General features: G+C 38.9%; 1 protein-coding gene across 3 annotated transcripts in view; it reads right to left on the bottom strand.

Moving 5' to 3' along the window:
• Nucleotides 1-18,535, bottom strand: part of LOC120738733 (LIM domain containing preferred translocation partner in lipoma) — a 183,657-nt gene that overhangs the window by 139,435 nt on the left and 25,687 nt on the right. For all 3 annotated transcript variants that reach the window (XM_040040154.1, XM_040040156.1, XM_040040157.1), the window contains one exon: nt 12,846-12,890. The gene's annotated coding sequence lies outside the window, so the exon portion shown is untranslated. The remainder of the gene's footprint in view (nt 1-12,845; nt 12,891-18,535) is intronic.

Below are 18,535 nucleotides of genomic sequence, written 5' to 3'. Positions count from 1 at the left end.
GAAAAGATGACGATTTGAACATTAGTCAATATAAACCTGCAAGACACAATGTCTGCTTTTAATGAGGAGTACTTCCTTGTTTGTGAAACGTTCGAGGTCAGGAGGGTTTATTCTTCTCGTGCTGTAAATGTGATTTGATTATTTGCATTCACACCAGTGAACACCGCAGAGAGATTTGCAGCCATGCTTGATGAGGACCCGGGGAGTCTCAGAGATTTTCTTACTGATCGATCTGACAAACAGATCAGATCACCAGCGTGTTTTTTTCCCCCTCTTCAAATGATGATTTTGAATAGCCTTGGCTGAGTGGTGAAATGTAGGCGGCTGAGTAAATCTAAAATCTGAATACATCTGGACATCCACGATTCGTCCGCGGATAACTTGTTAAAAGAAATCAGATGTTTGTCTAACTCCTGCACAAAAACAAAGTGCTGAAATCCTGCTTGGCCAGAAGCATCTGTGCAGCATGAGCGGGGCTGCTTTTAGTCCTCGTGCCCAGTTGTTTGGACTCTTTCTTAATCTCTCACTGCTCACTCTGCAGCGCTGTGACTCTCGCTGGCACTCAAAGAAGATTAAATGAAAAGCAAATTTAAACTAGTTGTTTTTGGGAGGCTTTACACTTAATTGACTGATGGCTACTGCTGTTTACGCGTTCCTGCTGCTTCCCACTAATCCAAAACCCGCTCACTGGCACATCCAAAAATCCAACCAAGGTATCTATGTCAGCTCTCTTAATCACTCTGGGCTTGTTTTAATCTAATCTTTTCCTCTTAAGCACGTCTTATTTACTTGTTTTCTGCTCTTCACTTTCCGTGCAGAAGGTGATCGCGGCTCAGCTGTGCATCCTCCTGTGCTCCAGTTTCTCGTGGAAAGCTGCAGTAATTGTTTAAGAGCACTCCTTTATCCTCAGTGTGTAAACATGCAGTGTGATGGCAACAATCAAACCAGCTGCAGAGCTCTGTATAAAGGCTACAATTGCTCTATCATACGGCAGTTCAATACACAATTATTTTCCATCGCTGCGCTAAGGTGCATGGCCCCTCCCTGTCGACGGAGCAGCATTGATTCACTGAAATAGATTCATGCTGACTGTGTCCGCATTCTAAATATGCTCCTTGCTAGTGAGAGTGTCCTTGTAGCTGTTGTAAAGTTTGCTATCTGAGCTATTACAGCTCTTGATAATTGAGGTACTGTAAATTAAGACTCCAGTGTATTAAATCTGTACATGAAAGCGTTTGATTTTAACCAGCTTTTTACCTCTAAGTGAGACAAAATCAGATACAGATAGTCTTCTTGGTTTGGTTTGAGAATATAAGAGCCTAACTGTCAGTGCTGTAATGAAAAAAAAGTTTGAAATTAATTATTCAAAAAAGCAACTGTGAAAAGAAAGCAAAAAAAAAAAAAAAAAAAAAAAAAAAGGTGCAAGCAGAAGCTGAATTTTCCCTATTATTTTGTAATTCAAGCTAGGCCGACTGAAATTTTTTTAGACAATATACAGTAATAATAATAATTAATATCTGTGACTTAAAAAAAACAAAAACATCACTGCCAAAATACCAAATGCTACAATTAAACTAGAACATAAAACATCTAAAACCACAATATTGGCAGAGACCCTTTTCACTATTTTATTTAATAATTAATTTTTTAATATGAGTGAGATCAAAGATAGATACACACTGTATCACATCTCAACCACCCTCTGATAAATCAGTATTTTGTCCTAATTATGGAGAAAACAGAGTGTACAGATTGATTCCTCATTTTATTTTATTTTGATGGAATTTTTTTATGCTTCACATATAATTTCTGCAAACGTGCTAACATGGCTGACCCTAATGATGCTCACACAAACATCAACACAGTCCACCACTAGAGAATTAGCAATTAACGCTTTGCTTTGGAATTTGACCAGAAATGTTCAATTTTGAGTTTTACCTGTGCATTCGCAGGAATGCAGACATTGCTGAAGACACAGTTTGATTTTTATTTTGGCAATGAAAGGAGTCATACAAAAACAATGTTATGACACTACTACTTCTTTCAGCTGCACTCTTGATGGGTCCTCACAATGGATCATCTGCCTCCATCTTGCCCTGTCTCTACCTGTGTCACATCAACCCTCCTTCACTATATCCACAAACCTCTTTTTCTCCTGCCTGGCAGAAGTTCTCGCTTCTAATCCTGTCCATCCTGTTCACTCCCATTGAAAACCATAATATTTTCAGCTCTGCCACCTCTGGCTCAGCCTTATGTCTTTTCGTCAGCACCACGGTCTCCAAACCATGCATCACAGTCGGTCTCACTACCATCTTGTAAACCTTCCTTTCACTCTTGCTGTCCCAAATCACCCTGACACTCGTCCCCACCCACTCCACCCCTACTGCATTTCCTTCACCTCTGTTGTGCACTGCCCGTTGATAAAGTAACAACACAAAAATACTCGAATCAGTCTTGAATAAACCAACGATGTGCACAGTTGTAAAAGTACTACAACGTGACCTCAGTAGCCCCAGGAGCTGCAGCAAGGCTTCACAGACAGACTATATAGAAAAAGCTTCCCCATCATATTGTCCATTCATTTCTGGACTAACCTTAAAATTTTGGCAACTAAAACTCCAATTTATTAGCAGCATTGTCAGTCACATGCAGTATGAAATCATCTGATGTAGGACCTGCAAGTCTAAAAGTACAAAGTATACCTGTGAAAAAGAAATTAAATCTACTCTGTCCAGTACAAACAAATGGTTTTTGAATAAAGTGGGTCTGGTCCATTCAGCTTTAAGACGGCATGAACCAACCGCATGTGACAGAGTATCTGCCCTCGGCGTTCCTGTGTGCGATAACATCTTCAGGACAGATATCTCAAGTAAATATTTATTTCAGATGCAGTGTAATCTCACTCTGACCACTTGGCCATGTCCACCTCGGCCATCATAACTCACTGAGTCTTATCTGCTGAGGCTGGTCTGGGCAGAATCTCTTTCTAGTGATGAGTTGTTGTTGGTTTTTTAGGCTGAAAGAGTGAAGAAAGAAATGAAGAAGAGGTGAGCAGGCAGGAAAGAAAATGGAAAACAAGTGAGAAAGATTACCCCTGTGACATGACTGCACTCTCAGCCTCATTCATCCAAATCTGCCAAATTTGATGTTAATGAGGCACACAATCCCATGGTAATAGATACCACAACAGCGCTATTGCAGCTCTCCGTTAAGCAGTGCTTATGAATGTAAAACACTTCAGGCTCCATGTAAGCAAACCAAACAAATTTCTGTTCAACAGCTTTTGTATGTTGATGTTCTCGACCGTCCAATCAGGCCACGCGGGGCGTTCAAACATGCTGACGCAGGACTAACGCTGTCAGGTATGAGAATGATTACGTTTGATTAGGAATGAAAAAAGCAAAGAACAAAACAAAAACTTAAATTTAACAAGAAAACAAGCTTTCTCCTTGTTTTACATGTAAAAATAAGCATTTAAAGACATCATGCAAGAGTGTCTTTACATAGGATATTTAAGGAAAATGTTTCATTTCTTGGAAAAAAGAGAAAAAAAAGAAATGACTTTATATGATTAAGTCATTAGTGCCGACTGTACATTCCTCAAAATAAGGAATTCCACATTTTTAAGGAAGTCATAAGGCCTGATAACATGACATCCACCATAATAATCAAATTATAAAGACTCTCATTAGTGCATACTTATGTCTGTCTTAAACAACTTAAAGCTCATCTCGAGTTATTTAGAAAATCTGCCTGAAAATCATTACACAACAACAATCTCCCATTTTGGCCACATTTTTGTTTCGTATCATTGTGATAAACATTCAAAGGTTCATTCCGTATAAAATCAACAAAATCTAAAAAGAGTTCCCACCTGACATCCCCCAGAATCAGCTGATTTTTATTTTTTGAGGGGGAACAATAACTTCAGTTTATTTAGATGAAGCCAAATGCAATTTCTCTTCAGTTACAGGCCCTGCGGGCATTTCTGATCCGCCATGCCTTCATAAGTACAGGGGATATGTACATGAAACTTTGAGTGCCGACAAACACATTAAAGCTCCTTTAAAAAAAACTGAAGCCAAATCAATTTTACACCCACTCCAACTGTCGCAATTTAGAGCCAAAATACGGTTTTTGTTCAGTGGTTTATCTCTAACCAACGTTGAGCTTCAGTATCATGAGATATATCGTGGTTTAAATAAACTGCACTAGCTTAACGTCTGTGACGCTGAGGAACAGAAACAAGCATTGACACAGCGGAAGTTTGATCTGTTTTCTTAGATTTTGCTGGAGAAAACTTAAAAAAAAAATGCATTTTGGGTACATTTTCAAGGGCGATATCAGCAAAAAGCGTCAGGGACGGCTTCTCAAAATAAGCAATAGAATATGAAAGGTGTCATTTTTAATTAGCATTTGGATACCAACTCATCAAATCACTGTAATAAGCAGAAATCAGTATCAGAAATGCTGGAATAAAGTTAAAAAGTGCAAAATTTCAGTCTGCCCCTTGTACTTCAAGAGCCTGTAACTAAGAAAATATTCAAAATATGAAGGTACAATTTTCATTAAATATTCTGAGGAGAGTTAGGTGGGGCCTGACTTTTCATTGCCCCATAATTTAAAAAAATGCAAATTAATAAAGTCCAGTCATTGCAGTTGCTGCTTTAACAAGGTGCTGTTGATGTTTGCCAGACGGCTGGAGAGGAAGTTTGTTTTCCTGTGCCGTCGCTCTGTCTAATATTTGGTCAAATGTGGGCACAAGGTTATCAGAGCCGGCAGGACTCGCCTCCACTGAACATTTACAAGAAACAATGAATAACAGGATACTTGAAACACTTCTTTTGTCGCATAAAACTTAGACTCAATGGAACCAACCATGTGGTAACGTGCCTACACAGCAGTGAGGCAGCTCACATATTATTACAAGGTTTCTCATCTAGGCTCTGAGCCTATCGCTCCCTGCAAACACAACACACACAGAGAAATAGGGGAGTGTTGAGTAAAAATCCTCCCAGAGCCTACATTAGTCTCATCGCCCCAGCATCTCTAAAGTGGCACTGACATATCAGAGGGATAGCTGGGAAACACTGCAGCTTAAACAGATCCAGATCAACAAATCTGAGGGTTTCTTTGGTGTATGGCATGAGGGGCCCAAAAGTGGGCACAAAAACCTTCATGCGCCTAGTCGTGGTCATCTTGACTGTTTTGGATGGCCATGTTTTATGCTTTTCCAGGTAAAAAAAAACAATGTGTGACTTTGTGCTACTCATCATATGAACATAAATCATATCAATATGCATATGAGAAAAAAATAGGTTTAGGTAGTAGCCAATGCACATATAGCATGCTGCCAAACCTATGAGGTTGGAAAAGCTCTGGAGAGAATGTAAAGAGGGAAACGATTCAGAGTTAGGACTTATATTTTTCTAAAAAGATGCCTCCATTCAGGTGCTGTGATTTCTCTACATACGGTAGGATGGTATTAGGACTGGGAGGAACTTGAAGAATAAAAACAGAACAATCGTTGGTCCTGCAATTCATGACTATTGAATGAGAGACCACAACAATTCATACAGAGGACATAACATAACTTCCCTGATGCAGTTCCCCGGAGAGTCCAGTAAAACCTGAAGGATTTATCCATTTATATAAAGTCCTTTCACGGAAATGAGTCAAAGAAAGCCCGTCTCTGGCTCAACAAAGAGTTAAGCATTTTATATTCTACTGTGAAGCTAAACTGTTCTTGAAATTCAGCTGGCAGCCAGCCTCACTAGTCATCCGTCGATTTGATGTGTGCTTCAAGAATCTGGCCCAAACAGCCAAACTGTGAGCCAGCAATCCAAACAAACAGTGTGAGAAACCAAGAAGCATCCCCGGCAAGTTAAATTTACACCAGCGCTGTGGCCCGGTCGTGTGCGGTGGTATCCATCAACTCACTTTTCTGCTTCTTTGATCCTTTACTGTTGAAGGAGAAATGAAACCAATCTCTGTGTAAAGGCAGGTTTGCACTACTTTATCTTAAAAAAAACATTTGATTGGAGTCAAATCCCACCTTAAATGTTCAGCACTTTTGGCAGCTGCTGCTAATTTAGTTTTCAAAGGATGGCTTAAAGGACATTTTGGATAGAAATGCTTCTCTTTCTGTGAAACGACTCACCTTATGACAAGTGTTGTGAAAGGAAACAGATTTCAACAACAATTTTAGATGAAGCTTTACATGTACAATTATTACATATTGTTTTATTCAGAATTTCCAAATTAACACGTGTAAAATTAAATTTAAAACAGGATGTAAATGTTTTTCATCTGTTAAATAAATTTGAAACAGTCACTTAGTCCTCTGCATGTTTAAAATAATGCATCATCTCTCTCGAGCCTTCCATGTTATAAATGTGAAACTGTAAACCCACAACTTTTTGAATAATATTATATAAGAAAACTGCTGCGGATGATTTGTTTTTAACCAAAGCTGAAATTATTTCTTTATAAAGACTTTCTCTACAACATACCCGAACAATGCAGTTTAGCTGCCCAGCACCTTTAATTAATGACAAATTTACTCTGTTAATGTCAGGCACATTAATGCATAATAATATAAAGCTTGTTAATGTTTTGTAATCAGCAGCCTAGATTTGCTTCTGTCACAATCATGCTCAACAAATCAGAAAATAATAACCCCCCCCCCCCCAAGGCTCTTACACCCTAAACTTATCCCAGTCATACGTTCATGGCACTTCTTCACGTAGCTGGCTCTGCTGAAGAGGAGCGAGCGTGACCATAGTAACGTAGCTGATCATTTCAGATGCTACTTTCCAAACAGCTCAACAGATCTCAGCAATGAAAAACTGAATCTGTCAGCTGACTAAAGCTAAAGTTTCTCTATTTCCTGTGTGTCAACTTCACATCTTTCACTATTTCACACAGAAAGATGAAAGAAAGAGAAGAAAGCAGAGGATGAGAGATCATTTGCAAAAATAAGGAGTGCTCAGCTAAGGGACATTTGATCAAGAAGCTAGTTTTGGCTCCTCCCTCGTTCCCACGGGGTCACTACAGCGGGTAGCTCCAAATGTTCGATTTGGTAGATTTTCTGACTTTCCTGGGATTCGTGTCTCCTCCCAGAATCAAACAGGCGAATGTGTAAAGCACTACATCTTGGAGTAACTCTACACAACCTTTGAGATCTTACATATAGCATTTTAATATTCTAGTTACCATTTTTGTTTCCTTAAAATCAGTTTACATGATGTATTGATGAAGTTATCTGGTAAGGAACTGTGTGGAGCAAACTCTGGTGTCAAAGGTCACCACAAGGTTAGATCAAGGGAAATCAATTTAACTCGTTAGTGTTTAGTTTCACTCACCACATTCTACCTTTTATACTTTGTGTCGAGGGACTGCAAAGGAGCCATATTAGCTCATGCAACATCTGCTTTTATCTCGCTGAATTCAGTTGTCTAAATCCACAAAGAGCAGTAAATCTCAAAACAGCAGCACATCAGATGATAACAGCCTGTCCAGAAAGGAAAATCTAAAAGCACTAAAAATACAAATTATTAAACAAATTTTTTCTGCGCGATTCTTTACCCAACACTGGACCACCTCTCCAAATGTTGGGGTTCCCCCCACAAGCCAATTCCCACTTGAACCCCTGCTCAGGACCCACAGAGGAACTGTGTCTGCTACTTTTAAAAAAAATGTAAATAACTTTATATACTTCTGTTTGCACAGCTTCTGTGCTGAACAATCACAATCGGTGGGACTTATGCAGCTCTGCCTATGCAGAGTGATAGAGAACCAGCTGTAGAACAAATCCCACTGCAAGGTATTTCACATAACCACTAAAAAGACCTGGAAACACAACTATGAAGCAAATGAAACACATTCTGGATGCTTATCAGATCATTAAAAATCTTGCATGTGTGTCACATGATTTTGGGTGATGCTGATGTCTAATACTATATACCAAGGCCTAAATTTTTTCCATTTCTTACCTACAAAAAAAAGCAGCAGCTTTTTTGTCTGCCCCTCTCTGAGGGCCAGAATAAGCGTATTATTACTAGAAGAATGAAAGTCAGTTAATGAAAGCTGCAGTAGGGAATGAAGCTTCTTGGACCACCTGTTCAGCATTTTCATATTCAGTGAAGAAAAGCTCAAGTTCCCACATGAGCTCCTTGCCATCTGTTTCAAAAATATATCAAATTTTGATTTTCAACAACAGTGCATGCTTTGCTAAGCACAGACACCTCAGAGCTTATCTTAACGTCTGCTTTTACGATTTGTGAAATTTCTGTGAAACTGTATTCGCTGCTTAATAGAAGTAAAGTGACTTAAAAGTGAATTCAGGTGATCTAAAACAATTCAAGCAACAGGTTTGGGGGGGGGGAGTCAGGCTTGCACATCGCCAATGGGATTATAGACGCAGAAGTGTGACTGAAGCACTGATCAATCAATAAACTGCATCTGACTGAAATCAATTACAGCGAGAACCATTAGTGTTATCAGAAGACAGAAACACAAGTTTGATGTGGATGTTAAAGGAGTTCTCAGCAGCTTATCAGAAATAATGCCAACAAAGAGGCAGCTAATCAGGAGATAAAGACAAAGAGATACTGTAAGCCTTAACTAATACACCAAGTGCATACTTAATGAGCAGCAAAAAACTTTGCGACAACACTTAATTAACAACAGGTCTCATCATTTTGATTTGAAACATTTTTGCAAAGAGGGTGGTGCCTCAAAAACCTCCTTTTGATTGCTTTGGTTGCCTGCAGCCATAGTCACTCGTAGTCTACATGTAATACAACGACTTACCTGCACACACTCACGCTTTTCTGGGCTTTAGTGAAACTGGAAAAGTGCCAGACCTGGAAACAAAGCTTAAAACAAAGCCGTGCCTTACAGCTGCAACCTGCATTTTCCAAAACAATCAAAACAACCAGTGGTCCAGCGCTGTAAACCACACTACGACCAGCTTTTCCCTACGGACTACTTGCAACTACCAGCAATGACTTGCCAACCATTCACATTGTACACACTTTTCCTTAGCAAGCAACTGTTGCCTAAGGTTCACTGAACGGTCTTCTAGGCCTGTGTGAAAGGGGCTTTAGCAATCAATTTAACAGAGATTGCCTTCAGCAACTATCTGCCACTGGTTATGGATTACACATTTAACCCTCGTAACCAGTGGTTTCCAAACAGGGATAGCCAACCAGCTGTTGGTTTATGGTTTCCAGCCACTGGTTGGTAGGTGGTTTCCAACAAGTAGTTGCAAGACCAATGTCAACCATTCTCTAGGCTTATGGGCCTTAATGGTTATTAAATGGAATTGTAACTCGTGTATACTAATACTCAAGATTAGGTATGATCATGGCAGCAGCAGCCATTCTCCTCTGCGTGAGTAGCTTAATGTTGTTCGTGTGTAATTTACGTTGAGTATGCTAACCACATTATTACATTAATGCATGTAAGGTGAACTAGCAAACACCGTCGTAGTTACATGTGGCTGTCTTCTTGTTTGATGGCAGATACTCCCTTCACCCTGGCTAAAAAGGCTAAAATGACCAAAGAAAAGTGGAAAACAGCTAAACATGAGAGGTTTTTGGACAAAATTTGTGTTCTCCATTCTTTAAGCACCGGTTCGAGCACCATTTAAGCACCGGCACCGTTTCAAAAGTACCGGTTTGGAACCGGTATCGGATAAAACCTAAACGATACCCATCCCTACTCAAGATATGTCACAAAAACATCAACAAAAAACATTTCTTGAGGTCAAAATTACCTTTTTCCTTGACCTCTCTCTCAGTCAGAGCACTTTTGCCAAATTTGAAACACATTTCCACAAAAAGATCACAATCCAAAGAAGGATGTTAACTAGAGATCAGAAAGAGGAATATATTGGCCATTTAATTAAATTCTATTTAATATTATTTATATAGCAACAATTCACAACAGCAATTACCTCAAGGCAATTTATATTATAAGGTAAAGACCCTATAATAATACAGAGAAAAGCCCAGGAATTAGACAAACACCTATGAGCAAGAACTTGGCAAGAGTGGAAAGGAAGTACTTAACAGGAAGGAACTAACAGAACTAGGCTCGAGGAAGGGCAACCATCTGCCTTCACCCGTTAGAGGTAATGAAAAAAAATATTTTAGAGCACAATTCAAATCTTATTTACACTGTTTCAAATTATTATCCACAAAAGAGTTTTGAAAAATGTATTGTTGTAAAGAAGTGAAAATGGTAATTTGTTGAATTTGCAGCATTAGAAGAAAACAAAAGTTATTTCAGTTAAAAACATCCTAACAGGCCAAGTTACAGGTTAACATAAGACCCCTTCTTTCATTTAACATTCACAATTCTTGCATCCATTAAATTTGTGAGGTTTTGAACATTTTCTGCTTGAATTTCTTTGCACGATGTTAGAATATTTCTCCCACAGCTGCTGTTTTGATGTAAACTGCCTCCGAACCTCATCGATCTTTTGCTTGAGGATACTGCAAAGGTTCTCAATAGGGGTGAGGTCAGGAAAGGATGGGGGTCACATCATGAGTTTCTATCCTTTCATGCCCACAGCAGCCAATGCCACAGAGGTATTATTTGCAGCATGAGGTGGTGCATTATCATGCATAAAGATAATTTAGCTACGGAAGGCACAGTTCTTCTTTTTGTACCATTGAAGAAAGTGTTCAGTCAGAAACACTACATACTTTGATGAGGTTATTTTCACACCCCTACAGGGGCCTAGCAGCTCTCTCCCCATGATTCAGTCCCAAAACATGACTCCGCCACCGCCTTGCTGATGCCGCAGCCTCGTTGGGACACGCTGGTCATCCACCAACTATCCACTACTCCATCCATCGGGACCATCCAGGGTTACACGGCACTCATCAGTAAACAAGACTGTTTGAAAATAATCTTCATGTATTTCTGGTCCCATTGCAGCTGTTTCTGCTTGTATTTTTTAGAGATGGCCAAATGTCAGGTTTATGCACAACTACACGATCCTACACCTTCAGTTTCGTGGGACTCCAGAGGCACCAGCTACTTCAAATACCTGTTCGCTGCTTTGTAATGCCGTTTTAGCAGCTGCTCTCTTAATCCGATGAAGTTGTCTGGCAGAAACCGTCCTCATTATGCCTTTACCTGCACAAACCCCTCTGTGCTCCGAATCAGCCACAAATTCATTCACGGTACGATGATTACGCTAAACTTTTTGTGAAATATCTAATGCTTTCATGCCTTGTCCAAGGCACTGCACTGCATCTGACACTTTTCCGCGACAGGGAGATCCTTTTTCTTTCTGATGTTGTTTGAAAACTGTGGCATGCTAGGCTCCCTTTGATTGGGCTCACCTAGCAAACTAATTATGACATCACTAATTATGAATATATCAGTGATCCTAAGAGGCCTGAAACACAATACCGTCATTGAGTTTAACTGAAAACAAAAAACTGAATATTTATGACATTAAAATCTTATTTGCATAATAATTTGGAAAGCAGTGAGGTATTCGGTAACTGATGTCCACGTGAATACTGAATCCTTCGTCATGGAGTCATGTTGTATTTTTATCACCAAAATCTATCAGCTCATTGTTGACATCAAATGAACTGATGTGAAGAAATTCCCTCAAGACGTGTGTGGTCATGAGGATATACGAGAGAACATCAGATAAAATTCTTATGCCACAGGAATTTTATCAAACCACTTAATATCAGGGTGAAGACTCCTTGCATTAAGGACCCAATGATCAAATTCTACATTGTTTAAACGTACAAAATTAAATTCACACAATTTCAACATTTTCATGCACCTAAAAATTAACTCAACGCAATTGTGCACATTATTAGCAAAAATGAATTCTTTAAAAAAATAATTACATAATGAAGTATGTAGTATGGAGACTGTAACAACACAAAGCATGATGATCTGGATGGGTAAAATTAAGGTAATTTCATAATTTTACTGATGTTTTTATTGCTGTTTACAACACCACAGTGAGTCACGTGACCGTTGTTTTCAGGCTGAAGTAATGCAGTCGAAAGTCACGACACACCAGGTATCTATGTAACCTCGCTGTAGATCAGAATCGATCACAAATAAATTCCTATGCAGGGTTTGGCTCAGAGCAGGACAATAGGAGCACACAGGAGCTGAAGGCTTGTGGTCTTTCTGTGTAGTGGAAAACTAGACAAAGTTCCACTTTTTTTTTTTAAAAAAGGAGCCCGCTTTTTCCCCACATTTGGTATCTAAAACACATGATCTGTTTTCTCCTCACCGAGGCTAACTAACTAAATTAAGACTGCATCACGGGAACACCCTTAAGCCAATTTTCAATGACGCAAATACCTTGAATAATACGCAAGTATCTGTAACTAATAAACTTCCAAGAATTTGTTACACATTTATTGAAAAAAGCTGCAAATTATTTAATCATAAATGTACATGTTTTAAAATTTCCTACCTCCAAATTTGGTGTACTTGTGACAAACACAGAACTCACCGAGTTACATGTGCATCCTACTTATTCATCACAACATACATCCTGATGTACATCCTGATTATAAAAGAAACAAACAAAGGTAAGATGGCTTTTGGTTCAATGTCTAAACAGGAAAACCAAAAAGGGCCACTCCGCATTAACTACCTCTACCAATCAAGCATCGCATTAGTTTTCCTGTAGATATGCATGTAAGATGCCCGACCTAAAGTATGGTAATAAAAGAAATAAAACCAGACTTTGTATGGAAACACATGCAGCGTTCATGGAAGCCTGTCTGGTCCGTGAACACATTAGAAGAGGAGGAAGAGGAGTTAAAATTAGGTCGGGTACTTACCCAAATTTGACACAAAGTGATGGCGGGGGCTACAGGATCAGACACCTGAAAAAACAACAAACACCTCATAAATAAAAACAAGTTTGTCGCAAATAATAAATAATCATTTCAAGAAGAAAAGATCTGAAGAAATAAACTGAAATGGTCCAATTTTGAATCCATCCACATCGCCTTTCATGCAGCTGTTTACTTTAAAAAAGTTGGCATTAAAGTCTCTCTCTAACTCCTCAAGTTAAACGCTAACTTTTGACTGCAGGGGATAAATTCAAAAATGATAATTGTGACTGAAATTTCTATTTCTGGTGTTGTGAATGTCCTACATTCTGTTTAGATGCAGGTAAGGGTGGGGGTGGAATGATTTTTGTCTCCAGGGCCCAAAGATGTGTATTTCTCTTGCTGAGGAATGCTTTTGTTCTGATAAATTGACAGTGTCAGTTTCCCACATTGCCACAGTGTGGCATATACTATAGGGAGCAGTAGTGGGAACACAGATGCTACATACGATTGGCGTCAGTCAATGTGACAGTTCTTGTTTTTTCTTTCCTTTTGAAGGAGGGGAGGGGGGCTATTTTTCTAAATCTGAACTTCCAAGTCGAGGAAGCAGGAAGGAACAGGAATTAATACACCTACACTCCCCTTTTCCCTTCAGAATGGCAAAAATCTCTTTGTACTCGCATCATAATTACTGGTGGGCGCCAGTTTGGGAATCGTTATCCATGCCTCCTTCACACTTACTTTTTCTGTTTTTGCAAGTATTGTAGCGTGTTTTGAGAACAAGCAATTGACAACTAGGTCTTTTCTCAACCTCACTCCAGTTTCTGTACGCCGTCTTAATGTTAAGGAACGGGTATTGCTTGAAGTGGCGTTCCTTGTTCTAGCATATGCTCCCTATTTTGAGATTTTTTTTTTTTTTTTTTTTGCAGCCGGGCGTGGATGGAAAGTAACCAGCAGACGAGGTGCTGAGGACGTTTCTCCAGGGAAATAATGTTGATGAACAAGCTCTATTTTGGAGTCTTTCCATGCAGTCTGACAATCTGAGCCTATTCAAAATGCAAACAAAAGTACTCGGTAATTTTATCCCCCAAAATGTTTTACTTTTCACTTTTAATTAGGAGTTTTACTGCTGAGCACCTTGGTATATTTTATAAAAAACAACCCCCCAAACACACACACACACACACACACACACACACATTATCATCAACTAAACTTGCATGCTTTACATTTATGAAAACCTTCCACAAGAAGGGAAAATAAACATGACAAACTGCAGCTACTTCATATTAATATGTAATAATATATGTGAAATAATGGATGTCTGCTGCATGTTTTAGTTCATATTTATGAAACTTTCCACATTAAAAAGAAGCTCACATGGTAAAAAAAATTATTTAACCAACTTTGCGTCTAGCAATGTATAAGTATTACCATTAGACATCAAGCAAGAGTGAAATATTTGATGGGATGTTAAAGAAAAACAAAAAAAACTAATGCTGTGAGTACAATTTCACGAATTCTCAACAAGGACATTAAAAAAAAAATTCAAATGAAAAAATTCCTTTAAAAAAAAACAAAAACAAATCAAAAACCTGCTGACTGATTTTGCCAGATGTGAAAATATTCTACCAATCATCCAACCCCAGTCGCTAACAAAAAAAGCAGACAATCGGTCATTTAAATATCAATCCACAAAATTGTGTATTACAAAGGTATTTTCCAATATTTCCTTCTAATTTATCTGCTGAAGTACTGACGCACGTGTGAGCTAGCCTTCTGTCACCGTGCCAGTGCAAAGAATTCATCTGTTGTTCTCGAATCTTTGAGCTGCATGCCGACAGAATGTTTCAGAGCTCGCCGCCCTGACCTATTTTCTTCTACAGATACCAAACAATGAAAAGTGGCCACTCTCTTATAACACCATCTTCAGCTTTTCTCCTCCAAGTATCCCCATCAAGGCCACCCTTTTTACACACACACACACACACACACACACACACACACACACACACACACACACACACACACACACAATAACTACTGTGCTATCTGCACACGCAATGTTGACTGAGAAAGTAACAGCTAACTTGGGACCTTATTAAGTGTTTAGAAAATATGCCTCACTTCCTGTTTGCTTGTCTTACCATCAACTTAAGTTGCGTGCCACTGCTTTGTGGTTTGGATTCTTTATTTATACCTTTATTTACCCAGGGTGGTTTAGCAAGTGCTAATATTATTTTTCTGCAGCTCGACACACACACACACACACACACACACACACACACACAAAAAAGCTTACAGGAGTGTGTGTAACACAAACAGACTTTTGAGGCCACATCCAGATTTCCTGAGGTAAAAAAAATGAGAACCTGGACTAGCGTTAGCGCCAACGTCTGACCAATGGCTGTGAAGGCTTTCCTGAGTAGTACAGGGCCTGAGACCTGGGCACTAAATTTGATTGATCTTTGAGTGTCTGAGTCCAGCACGTTCTGTGCTCAGACATCTGGGGAAATGTCCAGCTGAGCAGAAAATGTGATCTGGCCAGAAATCGTGGAAAACACGGGATAGAGTTGCTCACGGGTGTGTGTGCGTGTTGCTGTCCGTTGCCAACCTTGGCCAACTCAGAGAATTTAAAGCAACGTTAGAGTGAACGAGCTCTGTGCCTGTAAGGCAGCAGTAGGAAACAGCAGCTGTTCCAAATCTGTCCAAGAAGAAATTTTTTAAAACTACTCTCAAACTTTTACGGTTTCCCAAACATTGTATTCATGATGGGGCTGGGAATGGGGGGGTGGGGATATATATGTGTGCACACATTCTTAAATTAATTATTAAACCTATTTTATAGGATTTATTTCTTTAAACCAACTAAGTACCTTTTGATTTGATTTTAATTTTTAAAGCGTCTCTGTGGTGACCTACCTTGAAAACATAACACATGACAGGAAACACCAGGAGTAGTTTGTTTGGTGAAACTAGCTTTCAAAATAAAAGTGAGTCAATCTGTGATTGAATGGTTGAATTTCTCTTTCTCTCTCTCAAAAGGATTAATTGCTAATGTGTGTCCCCTTTTGTAAAGTTAGTTTTGATTTTTCTCTAAGCTCTAGTTTTTCTCATACTTAGTTATATTCTTTCACCTGAGTAAAATTATGTGTGGGAAAGACTATTTTCCTAAAGTCTACATTAATAACGTGCACACAAGTCTCATGATATTCAAAAGTGAGGCTTTCAGGTCATGACTACTATACATGGTTATGAGCTAGAATAAGACCTAATTTGGTCTAATTTGGCAGCTTTCACCTATTTTGTGTCTAACACAGAGACAGTCTAGCAGAAATGTTGTGCCAGTGCTGACAGAGATTTCACTCAGCTACACTGGAAGGAGCTCACCGTTAATCCTGAGCAGATAACTTATCAAGCACATTTTTCTAATCTCAGGCATATATGACTCATATTTTTTCTTTTCCAAAATAACTGTTAGAACTGTAAGAAAACACCTGCTTTCAGACATAATCCTAATTTTAAAAAACAAATAACAAAACAAAGAAAAAAATTAATGCTCACACAATTACAAAGCTCTAAAAGGAAAAATAGAGTGATCGTGTGTGGCAGTTGTTTAAACACTTCACTTTCATGAAAAGTAAAAAGAATACCTGCTGTACATTATGGCACAAAGGCTTAGCTACCGATAACACATTTTTATCCGATATATGTTGATATATTCTACAAATAAACACAGACAAGTGGAAGAAGATGGATTGAAGGCACAATAAAAAAAAACAACCTTTTTTGAACTACAATTCCCAGAATGCCCTGGAAGATGTAATTTGTGTTATTGTTCATTGTTCAATTTATTTCATTAAAAAGTGTCAACTAGCTTTTTTCAGTAGATCTTGTTTTCACTGTGAGAGTATGAGGCAACTATAACCGAACACCACAGATTCTAAAGTAAAAATAAAAGTTATGAATTTATTAAAGGGACGACTTTTTTTTTTTAGATTTCAGTAGGTTTATATGTCAACAATGTTAACCATGAAAAGTTTACATCATACTAGATCTAAAAATATGTGCATTATTGATTTTTTTATGAGATATGACTCTGTCAAGTAAAGTGCAGCAAAGAGGTGGGAAAGAAAATGTCATGTTGTCCATGACCTCTGAATTACACCGTGCGATGCTACATCGATCTCTGGCAAACTACAGCAACAGCAGCATGCACCTGTCACTGTTACCGCACATCACATCTCAACTCAATTTAGCACAATTACTACTTAGGCATGATGGGGGGCACAGGGACATTTGGGGAGTTAGTATCTGCTGGGCCATGGTCCTCATCGGCAAGATGCATGTAGATGCCAATAGGGGCGCAAAGAAGCCCAGGTGGCAGCAGATTTGGTCCCTCGGGAGACCTGCACATCAGCGACAGGAAAAGCGGTGGAGTCCCAAGGTGCCAAAAATAAACCGGGTTAGAAACCACCGTTAATGATTCTTCCACAGGTTGAACTATGAGATTCTTTTATGAACTTTACTTCTTCCAGATCAATTTTGATTACCAGAGGTTGTCTTTCTGTCACTTTGGCTCAAGCTAAACTAAACTGTGAGTGAGCTTGGGCTTTTACGTTGGGGCAAAAATCCACCACTGTGAAGGAAAGGGGTGCACTTGACTTATAAAAAGCATTTTGGACTAACTGCAAGCTATGGAGAGGTGAGTGTTGAAGACCCATAAAAAAAAAAAAAAGAGAATTGCAGTAGTCTAGCCTTGAGGTGATGAAGGCATCAATGCGTTTTTCTAGGTCTTTAGTAGGAAGATAAGGCTCCACTTTGGCAATTTCATGTAACTGATAAAAACTGGTTTTCACAACTCTGGACATTTGCTTCTCCAATTTAAAAGAGCTATCTAAAAACACTCAGAGATTTCTTACAGTGTGGGAATGATGACAAGTTATCCAAGTTATCCAAAAGGGCATGAGTTCCTGAAACAATACAATTATGTGTTGACCATTTTTTAACATCATGCACAGTTAAGCAGAGGCAGCACTGGGACGGAGACATCCAGTTTCAAGGGGAAGTAAATTTGGATGTCATCAGCGTAACAGTGAAAGGGAATGTTGTATTTCCTGAAAATAGATCCCAAAGGCAGCGTTATAAAGATAACAGAGTTGGACCCAAAACAGACCCCTGTGGCAAAAATGGTGACTATTCCACTTTCAAAGATACTGGCAGCATCCAGTAATACCTCTTTCTTTACTTTTTGCTTAATTTTGTAGTGCTCTTGTACTTTCTGCCGTGACCAAAAATTTCTCACGTGTGGGACTAATAAAGGTTTATCTTATCTTATAGAGGTTTATCTCTCAGCCACCTAAGTAGATGCACCTGTTGTATGAATTTCAAAATCTTATGTCGTCTTATTTGAGTTATTACATTCACAAGATTTTCAGAAAACTTGGCCTTTGACCGTTTGACTTTGAGGTCGAGGTCACCAATATTCAAACTTGTTGAAGGTTTTTAGTAGATACAGGTCTGGTATCAATTTGAAACTCCCACATCACTTCTTTCTTGAGTTATCACACTCACAAACGTGGGTGCCTGCCTGCTCAGCTGACAGGATGACGACAATACCCATCAGTCTTTTATCACTGAGGGGTAAAAACCATAACCATCTGTACATAAAATAAGCGTTTCGTAATGGAAAAAAG

Source organism: Simochromis diagramma, unplaced genomic scaffold (assembly GCF_900408965.1).
Source record: "Simochromis diagramma unplaced genomic scaffold, fSimDia1.1 OVJJ01000026.1, whole genome shotgun sequence".
Taxonomy (NCBI): Eukaryota; Metazoa; Chordata; class Actinopteri; order Cichliformes; family Cichlidae; genus Simochromis; species Simochromis diagramma.
Note: the sequence above shows the minus strand (reverse complement) of the source record. Positions and strands in the feature narration are given on the sequence as shown.